This window comes from Mus musculus, chromosome 4, assembly GCF_000001635.26.
Source record: "Mus musculus strain C57BL/6J chromosome 4, GRCm38.p6 C57BL/6J".
In the NCBI taxonomy this organism is placed as follows: domain Eukaryota; kingdom Metazoa; phylum Chordata; class Mammalia; order Rodentia; family Muridae; genus Mus; species Mus musculus.
Genome location: NC_000070.6, coordinates 101,474,474 through 101,485,756, shown reverse-complemented (window position 1 = coordinate 101,485,756; position 11,283 = coordinate 101,474,474).

Genomic DNA, 11,283 nt, shown 5'->3' with positions numbered 1-11,283 from the left:
GAGGAGTAGACGGCAGGAAATGATCAAACTCAGGGGTGAAATCAACCAAGTGGAAACAAGAACTATTCAAAGAATCAACAAAATGAAGAGCTGGTTCTTTGAGAAAATCAACAAGATAGATAAACCCTTAGCCAGACTCACTACAGGGCACAGGGACAGCATCCTAATTAACAAAATCAGAAATGAAACGGAACACATAACAACAGAGCCTGAAGAAATCCAAAACACCATCAGATCCTTCTACAAAAGGCTATACTCAACAAAACTGGAGAAGCTGAATGAAATGGACAAATTTCTAGACAGATACCAGGTAACAAAGTTAAATCAGGATCAGGTTAATGATCTAAACAGTCCTATATCCCCTAAAGAAATAGAAGCAGTCATTAATAGTCTCCCAACCTAAAAAATCCAGGACCAGATGGGTTATGTGCAGAGTTCTATCAGACCTTCAAAGAAGATCTAATTCCACTTCTGCACAAACTATTCCACAAAATAGAAGCAGAATGTACTCTACCCAACTCATTCTATGAAGCCACAATTACTCTGATACCTAAACCACAGAAAGACCCAACAAAGATAGAGAACTTCAGACCAATTTCCCTTATGAATATTGATGCAAAAATACTCAATAAAATTCTCGCTAACCGAATCCAACAACACATCAAAACAATCATCCATCCTGACCAAGTAGGTTTCATTCCAGGGATGTAGGGATGGTTTAATATACGGAAATCCATCAACATAATCCATTATATAAACAAACTCAATGACAAAAACCACATGATCATCTCATTAGATGTGGAGAAACCATTTGACAAAATTCAACACCCATTCATGATAAAAGTCTTGGAAAGATATGGAATTCAAGGCCCATACCTAAACATGATAAAAGCAATCTACAGCAAACCAGTAGCCAACATCAAAGTAAATGGTGAGAAGCTGGAAGCAATCCCATTAAAATCAGGGACTAGACAAGGCTGCCCAGTTTCTCCCTACCTATTCAACATTGTACTTGAAGTCCTAGCCAGAGCAATTCAACAACAAAAGGAGATCAAGGGAATACAAATTGGAAAGGAAGAAGTCAAAATATCACTTTTTGCAGATGATATGATAGTATATATATGTGACCCTAAAAATTCCACCGGAGAACTCCTAAACCTGATAAACAGGTTCAATGAAGTAACTGTATATAAAATTGACTCAAACAAGTCAATGGCCTTTCTCTACACAAAGGATAAACAGGCTGAGAAAGAAATTAGGGAAACAACACTCTTCACAATAGTCACAAACAATATAAAATACCTTGGCATGACTCTAACTAAGGAAGTGAAAGATCTGTATGATAAAAACTTCAAGTCTCTGAAAAAAGAAATTAAAGAAGATCTCAGAAGATGGAAAAATCTCCCATGCTCATGGATTGGCAGGATCAATATAGTAAAAATGGCTATCTTGCCAAAAGCAATCTACAGATTCAATGCAATCCCCATCAAAATTCCAACTCAATTCTTCAACGAATTAGAAAGAGCAATCTGCAAATTCATCTGGAATAACAAAAAACCTAGGATAGCAAAAACTCTTCTCAAGGATAAAAGAACCTCTGGTGGAATCACCATGCCTGACCTAAAGCTATACTACAGAGCAATTGTGATTAAAAACTGCATGGTTCAGGTATAGCGACAGACAAGTAGACCAATGGAATAGAATTGAAGACCCAGAAATGAACCCACACACCTATGGTCACTTGATCTTTGATAAGGGAGCTAAAACCATCCAGTGGAAAAAAGACAGCATTTTCAACAAATGGTGCTGACACAACTGGCGGTTATCATGTAGAAGAATGCGAATTGATCCATTCCTATCTCCTTGTACTAAGGTCAAATCTAAGTGTATCAAGGAACTGCACATAAAACCAGAGACACTGAAACTTATAGAGGAGAAAGTGGGGGGAAAGCCTCAAAGATATGGGCACAGGGGAAACATTGCTGAATAGAACAGCAATGGCTTGTGCTGTAAGATAGAGAATCGACAAATGGGACCTCATAAAATTGCAAAGCTTCTACAAGGCAAAAGACACGGTCAATAAGACAAAAAGGCCACCAACAGATTGGGAAAGAATCTTTACCTATCCTAAATCAGATAGGGGACTAATATCCAATATATATAAAGAACTCAAGAAGGTGGACTCCAGAAAATCAAATAACCCCATTAAAAAATGGAGCTCAGAGCTAAACAAAGAATTCTCACCTGAAGAATACTGAATGGCTGAGAAGCACCTGAAAAAATGTTCAGCATCCTTAATCATCAGGGAAATGCAAATCAAAACAACCCTGAGATACCAGTCAGAATGGCTAAGATCAAAAATTCAGGTGACAGCAGATGCTGGCGTGGATGTGGAGAAAGAGGAACACTCCTCCATTGTTTGTGGGATTGCAAACTTGTACAACCACTCTGGAAATCAGTCTGGTGATTCCTCAGTAAATTCGACATAGTACTACCAGAGGATCCAGCAATACCTCTCCTGGGCATATAGCCAGAAGATGTCCCAACACGTAAGAAGGACTCATGCTCCACTATGTTCATAGCAGCCTTATTTATAATAGCCAGAAGCTGGAAAGAACCCAGATGCCCCTCAACAGAGAAATGGATACAAAAAATGTGGTGCATTTACACAATGGAGTACTACTCAGCTATTAAAAAGAATGAATTTATGAAATTCCTAGACAAATGGATGGACCTGGAGGGCATCATCCTGAGTGAGGTAACCCAATCACAAAGGAACTCACACAATATGTACTCACTGATAAGTGGATATTAGCCCAGAAACTTAGGATACCCAAGATATAAGATACAATTTGCTAAATGCATGAAACTCAAGAAGAACGAAGACTAAAGTGTGGACACTTTGCCCCTTCTTGGAACTGGGAACAACACACCAAGTTACAGAGACAAAATTTGGAGCTGAAACGAAAGGATGGACCATATAGTGATTGCCATATCCAGGGATCCACCCCATAATCAGCCTCCAAACGCTGATACCATTGAATAAATCAGCAAGATTTGGCTGAAAGGATCCAGATATAGCTGTGTCTTGTGAGGCTATGCTGGGGCCTAGCAAACACAGAAGTGGATGCTAGCAGTCAGCTATTGGATGGATCACAGGGCCCCCAACGGAGGAGCTAGAGAAAGTACCCAAGGAGCTAAAGGGGTCTGCAACCCTATAGGCGGAACAACAATACGAACTAACTAGTACCCCCCAGAGTTTGTGTTTCTAGCTGCATATGTATCAAAAGATGGCCTAGTCGGCCATCATTGGAAAGAGAGGCCCATCGGTCTTGCAAACTGTATATGCCTCAGTACAGGGGAACGCCAGGGCCAAGAAGTGGGAGTAGGTGGGTAGGGAAGTGGGGGGGAGGGTATGGGGGACTTTTGGGATAGCATTGGAAATGTAAATGAAGAAAATACCTAATAAAAAATAAAAATTAAAAAAAAAGCTAACAGACTGGATATGCAAAGAGTATCCAGCATTTTGAAAATAAAATAAAATTAAAATTAAAATTAAGATAAAAATAAAGAGAAGCCTGGTGCACCTTCCATTGTAGCAATGTGCTCCCGGTTAGCAATCTTGTTCTTTTCACATGCAGCGTCCCTGAAGCTAATAACTGACATCTCTGCAGTGGTCCCTGCTAAAATGCAACAACAGGGAATACCCTTCATTCTGAGCACTCACAGGGAGTAGCAGAACCTCAAGCAGTTCATAAAGCCGAGTGGGGGAGGGTTGTGCTTCAGCAATACAGGACTTGCTGAGCACGTGTGATGCACACACAGGCTTTAAACCCAGCGCCAAAACCAAAAAATTTCTTAAAGTAAGAAATAATCAACCTAAACTTCCTTCTTCAACCACAGTGCAAAAACAAAACAAAACAAACAAACAAAAAAAAAAAAACCCTAGAAATTAATAGCAAAATTTAAAGAAAAAAAAAGCATAAAACCCTTTCTCATGGAAAATTTTCTGGCTTAGAATGTTGATTATTTCAAATGTTATCACCTGAGCTTTGAAATGGGTGATGATTATTCCAGAATTACCATATAAATAGTAATTTTAATTTTACTTCTAAATTACCAAATAAATAGTAATTTACCAAAAAATTGTATTCAGTCCAACCAAACATATTACCTTCATTCATTAAAAACTCAAAATAATTCCTCTGTATTAAAAAAAGCTTGCAAATGCCATAAGAAAGTTCAATTGTGATTTATACAAGAAAGGCAAAACACCTTACTAGAGGACTGTAAGGAAGCAAGCTTCTGCCGCCCCAACACTCTGTGTGTGTGTGTGTGTGTGTGTGTGTGTGTGTGTGTGTGTGTGTGTGTGTATGTGTGTGTGTGTGTGTGTGTGTGTGTGTGTGTGTGTGCGCGCGCGCGCGCCTGTGTCTCTGTCTCTTTCTCTCTGTCTCTCTATGTCTCTCTGCCTCTCTGTCTGTGTGTGTCTCACACACACACACACACACACACACATCACACTTTCTATGTTTCCCACAGACAGAGTTCTGTGAGTTCTTGCTGCTCTAGTGTTTTGTCTCCTAAGGACCACAGGCAATGAAAGATGTGCCATCACAATCTCAGCTAAAACAACATGAGCAGGCTTTGTGACCAATATTTCGAAGCTGAGGTGACAAAAGCTAGTATTTATTAAGTATTTCCATAATTATAAAACCTCAGCATTGGGAATATATTATTGTATACTCTAAAATGAATCCAATTTTCATGCTTTGACTATTTTATCTCAAAGACAGTTTTAAAGCTCTTTTACTTTAGAAGTGTCGAAATTAAACATCATAGGCTCAGTGGCACACTCCCGTAATCTCAGCTAGCAAGAGGGGATAGTGGGAGAATGGCAAGCTCCTGGGTAATGTAGGAAAATATTAGAGAAAAAAAAAAACCAATTAAAGCAAAAAGACAAACAACCCCCCAAATCCTACAATGTGGATATGAGCACACCTGCTGGGTAAAGAGATCGCTGGGAGGAACCTCAAAACAGCCACCCCTGTGTTCCCTGTGCTCAGCTTCCTCTGATTCACTGATCCCACAGATGCCAAGCATTCAAAAAAAACAAAAACAAAAACAAAAACAAAATCAGGTCACTGTTCACTTTTCTCTGGTCCCTTTACTTAATCTCTGCCCTACTCATGATACCACACTCTACATTTATAAAACTGTATAAAACTGTACAAGCAAACATGCTAATTTTTACTTTATGAATTTAAAATTAGATAAAATGTTTAAGTCCTCATAACTTGAGCCTTAGCTTTCATATTCACTAAAACACTTTAAGATTATTCAGACCTAGCCAGGCGTGGTGGCGCACGCCTTTAATCCCAGCACTTGGGAGGCAGAGGCAGTCGGATTTCTGAGTTCGAGGCCAGCCTGGTCTACAGAGTGAGTTCCAGGACAGCCAGGGTTACACAGAGGAACCCTGCCTCAACCTCCCTTCCCCCAAAAAGAAGCACTGACTGCTCTTCCAAAGGTCCTGAGTTCAATTCCCAGCAACCACATGGTGGCTCACAACCATTTGTAATGGGATCCGAGGCCTTCTTCTGATGTGTCTGAAGACAGCGTCAGTACAATATACTCATATACATGAAATAAATAAATAAATTAAAAAAAAAGATGTCTCAGTGGTTAATAGCACTGTCAGCTCTTCTAGATGTCCCAGGTTCATATCTCTGTACCCACATGGTGGCTCACAACCATCTATATAACTCAAGTCCCTAGGGATCCGATGCCCCTTCTGGCCTCCAAGGACATCATCAGGCATATGCATCACAGACATACATGGAGGCAAAATACCCATGTACATAAAATAGAATGACTATTATTGTTGGTGTTGGCATTATTATCACTATGTCATAATAATTATTATCATTATTATTATTCAGACTTGGATATGAGAAATTGGCTGCTCTTCCAGAGGACCTAAGTCCAGTTCCCACACCCAGTTCAGGCAGATCACAACCGCCTGAAACTCTAGCTCCAGGTAATTCAACGGCCTCTTCTGACCTTTGAGGGCACCTGCATACTTGTACACAAACCAATACATAGAAACACACACATTGCCAGGCAGTGATGGCGCACAACTTTAATCCCAGCACTTGGGAGGCAGAGGCAGGCAGATTTCTGAGTTCAAGGCCAGCCTGGTCTACAAAGTGAGTTTCAGGACAGCCAGGGCTCCACAGAGAAACCCTGTCTCGAAAAAACAAAAACAAACAAACAAAAACAAAAAACAAAACAACAACAAAAAGAAACACACACACATTAGAAAAATAAAATAAAATAATCTTTGCAATATTATTCAGGCTAAGATTGGTGACACATGCCTTTAGTTCCAGTACTTGAGAGGCAGAGGCAGGTAGAACTCTGAATGTAAGGCTTGCCCAGTCTACAGAGTGAGTTCCAGGATGGCCAAGGTTACACAAAGAAACTCTGTCTCAAACAAACAAAATTATCCTAACACAATCACTGTAAATCTATGTGCTTACTGAAAGAGAAATGCTGGACTGGTTATATTGATCAAAAGGAGAATCAAGCCCAGGTATTACATTATTCAAACATTTTAAATATAGCACCATGTTATTATTTTTATAGTGATTGTCTAGTAGACAAGCAAGATCTCTAATATAGCAGAAAGGACAACAGCTGAGCCAGAGCACCCCTCCTGTGGATTCCAGCTGCTAGCAAACTTGCAGCTTCCGTAAATAAACTAAACATGGCCATGAAATGCCAACATAGAGTTTTGAGCTGCACACATCAACAGTACTTCTGCAAGCCTCAGTACCTTCTGGGTACAGAAGGAGCAAATTGGCAAAAACTAATGCACCATATATCACCACGAAGGGCAGAGTAGCACTAGCCACAGTGTGGGTGGAGAAACGGAGATCCAGTTCTCAGTGAGGATAAGAGATGGACCCAGGCTACTCCCAGAAGCACAACCATTCTCCGGCACATCCCATTGAACTCACTCACGGCTTCCCACACTGCTCGCTGTGGGAGGTACCCCAGTACCTTACACCACCACTGCACACATTACACCAAGATGTAGCAACCAAGAAGATTCCGTGGGTCTCAGCTCCACTTCAATGAAAAAAAAAAATCATACCAGGATTCCAGCTCTGGTGGAAGCTATGAATCTCAATGGAGTTTCACAGCATCTAAACGTTTCAAAGGCTTGGACCAACGGCTAGCAAGATTGCTCAGGTGTAAAGGCACTTGGTGAATCTCTAGGACCCATGATAGAAGGAGAAAACTGACTTCTGAAAGCTGTCTTCTAACAGACACATATGCACTATGACACATGAATGTGTGCATGTGCACACACACACACACACACACACACACAAATAGTAATTTTTTTTAAAAAGCTTTTTAGTCAAAAATGAAAGCAAACAATTGTGGAGGAAAGTTTAGTTATTGATTCTAGGTGAATAGCCCCGGGTGTGTTCTTTCAAATTTTCTGTGGGAGAAAAAAAATCCCTAAACATTAATTTTGGGAAATAATATTTTAGGTTGAACAGGGCATAAACAGCCAGAGGTGGTAGTGGCGCCTTTAATCTAGAGATAGAGGCCGGAGGATCTCTCTAAGTAGTTCTAGGCTCTCAGGTCAGCCATGGCAAACAGTGAGATTGTCAAAAACAATAATATTAATTTTCTTTTTTTATGATACTGGGTGCTGATTACAGGCCTAGTGAACATGGTAGGCAAGTATTCTCCCCTTGACCTATATCCTTACCCTTTATAAAATTATATTTTGAGACAGGGTAAAGCTATGTTACCAGAGTGGCCTTTCACTCACTATGCAGCCCAGGCAGGCTTTGAACTTTCTGTCCTGATGCATCTGACTCCAGACAAGCTGGGATTATAGTTGTACACCATCATGTTCAGGTTAACTCTCTCTTAATCTCTTAGAAATTTATATTACAGTTTCTATATCTAAACAAATAAGATACATGGATTATGGTTTTTGTTTTTTGTTTAAATATCTACCCTATATCAAGAAACAAAATACAATACTAGAGAGGCAGAGGCAGGTGACTCTCTGAGTCTAGCCTGGTTTACAGAGTTCCAGGACAGCCAGGGTTATATAGAAAAACCATATCTAAAAAAAGGGAGGGGGGCTGGAGAGATGGCTCAGTGGTTAAGACCACTGCCTGCTCTTCCAGAGGTCCTGAGTTCAATTCCCACCAACCATATGTAGTGGGAACTGATGCCTTCTTCTGGTGTATCTGAAGAGAGCGAGAGTGTACTCACATAAGGCAAAGAAATAAATCTTTTAAACAGAAGAAAAAAAGAAAAAGTAAAAAGGAAGAAAGGAACACAATACAAAAGTGCTTTAATCTAAAACAGCAAACAACATGCTCAAATCCCATCCGAGCTTGGTCTTTTCTTGACCTATGTAAATCAGAAAACAAGACTTCATTTTCAGTTCGTGGACTTGTAAAATTTTTATTTTCTTTCAAGATAGAGCATATTTATGGTGCTTTTTCTAAATAAACAGAATATTTATAGATGCAAAAGAAATGCTGATCCTATAAATTTGATACTGGATAGACTTTTGTGCCTCGATGTTGCATAGTGGCCAGCATTTGGGGGCCTCAATTCCACTTCCATATAAAAATGGCAAACCTAGTTTCTTACTCTTTGCATTTCTCTTGGATACTCCACTCATGTTTCAGAATTGTTTTAGTTATGGCTGCTGTATAACCTGTCTTAGTGTTCTGCTATTGTGAAGAGACACTCGACGAAAGAAACTTTTGTAAAGGGGCATTTAATTGGGGCTGGATTACAGTTTCAGAGGCTTAGTCCATTGTTGTCACGGCAAAGAAGCATAGCAGAACACACACATATATGGTGCTGAAGAAGTAGCTGAGAGTTCTTCATTTGGATCTGCAGGTAGCAGGGAGAGAGAAACTCTGGGTGTGGACTGGGCTTTTTAAAACCACAAAGTTCACCCCAGTAATGCACTTCCTCCAATAAGGCCACACCTCCTAATCCTTTCAAATAGTGCCACTCCCTATGAGCCTATGGTGGCCATTTTTATTCAGACAGTCACAATACCTAATAACGTGGGATTTTAGTTCGCAAGCCAGTCTGGATAGTGCGGTGTTATTTACTATTCTACTACTGTGAAGGGACGCCATACCAAGGCAACTTATTAAAGGAAGCATTCAGCTGAGGAGCTTGTTTATCGTTTCAGAGGGTCAGTCCATGACCATCATGGTGGGACTCACAGTGGCAGGCAGGCAGGCATGACACTGGAGCAGAAGCCAAGACCTTGTATCTGATCTGCAAGATGGAGGCCGACAGAGAGCAGGACTAGGCCTGGATTCAAGTACACCCATCCATGAGGGCATTATCATCAAGCACCTCTGTGTGCTCGGTCTTAAGTTCACTGTATCATTACTGTACTGTTTTATCTTACATCTATTGATGGAATTTACTACATTTATGCTTTCTTCTCTTTGTGCCTTTTCAATTGGACATTTAGATTTAGCAGGGAAGGGCAGGCAGCGGTGGCACACACCTTTAATTCCAGCACTCTGGAAGCAGAAACAGGCAGAGTTCAAGGACTACCAGAGCTACATGGAGAAGCCCTGTCTTGGAAAAAAAGATATATGATTATTTGTATAAAATATATGATATATATTTACTATTACTCTTTACAATTCCTCTATTGATTTTTTTCTCATTTCTGCTTTATAAAAAGTTAAACAGTGCTAGTACACGCCTTTAATCCCAGCACTTGGGGGGTAGAGGCAGGCAGATTTCTGAGTTCGAGGCCAGCCTGGTCTACAGAGTGAGTTCCAGGATAGTCAGGGCTACACAGAGAAACCATGTCTCAAAACAAACAAACAAACAAAAAAACCAACAACAACAAACACCTGAAGCAGTGTAAAATATCTAGGCGATTATATATTTTCAAAATAACTCAGTGAAGTCTACCTTTACCAAAAAAAAAAAAAAAAAAAAAAAAAAAAGAACAGTGAGGTGACTCCGTGGGTAAGGGCATCTCCTTGACCAACACTGATGAACTGAGTTCCCTCTCTGGGTCCTACACAGTGGAGAGAGCCTACGAGCCTACTTCCTCAAACTGACCTCCACATACTTCTGGAATATGTGCATGCATGCATACACATGAAAAATAAATAAATGCAATAGCAATTTTTAAGACAAACATAAAACCACACTCAAAACATGAACAAGAAGTAGATTCACTGAAAGTCTCTAAAACTTAAATTTTGAGACAGGAGGGAAAGAAGTTTATACAGCTCCAAAAGTATACATTGTCCTCATCTCCGCAGGCGCTTGCAGAGTGCTTTCCTTTTCTTTTTTCTTTTCTTTTCTTTTCTTTTCTTTTCTTTTCTTTTCTTTTCTTTTCTTTTCTTTTCTTTTCTCTTCTCTTCTCTTCTCTTCTCTTCTCTTCTCTTCTCCTTTCTTTTCTTTTCTTTTCTTTTCTTCTCTTTTCTTTTCTTTTCTTTTCATGGACATGTCATTTTCTTGACCCTCTGATTTTTTATCTTTTTTTTACTCAGGACTTGCCCTTCTCAGCCTCCTTGCTTTCTAGTATGGAGAACTTCAATTTGTTGTCTTGACTGTTTACTTTTATTTTTCATACTTTTGATATTTGATCTCAATGGCTAACTTGATAAGATCTAGACCCATTTGGAGACTTGGGGATTATCTTGATTAGGTTAATAGAGTGGGAAGACTGGGCCACTGTGGGTGGTATCATTCTCTAGGCCGAAATCCTAGCCCCTGTGCAAAGGAGCAAATGAACCGAACATAGATATCCATCTCTCTCTGCTTCCTGACTGTAGATGCAATGTTACCAGCTGTTACAAGCTCCGGCTGCCTTGACTGCCCCTCCATGGTGGATGACACCTCCACAACTGTAAGTCGAAATAAACCATTTTTCTCTCCTAAGTAGCATTTGTCATGGAATCTAATAGCACAGCAACAGGAAAGTAACTAATATAATTTTTGGCTTTGCTCTCTATCAGTTTTTCCCCCCTGCTACTATTTGATCTTACATGGACAGGGTCTTTAGAATACCTTCTCTTTTTCACCCTCAGAATTTTCATTTCTGTATGAATTCTTATTTTCTTGATTGCTTTCTTCCCTCTGTTTCTGCTTTGACTTTTTCCTCTGAGCTATGTGAATCTCTCTTATCTTTTCCATTTTCCTGTGTTCTCTCTCAGCTTCATGGCCTTCCTCTTCTCTTGTATTCCTCTC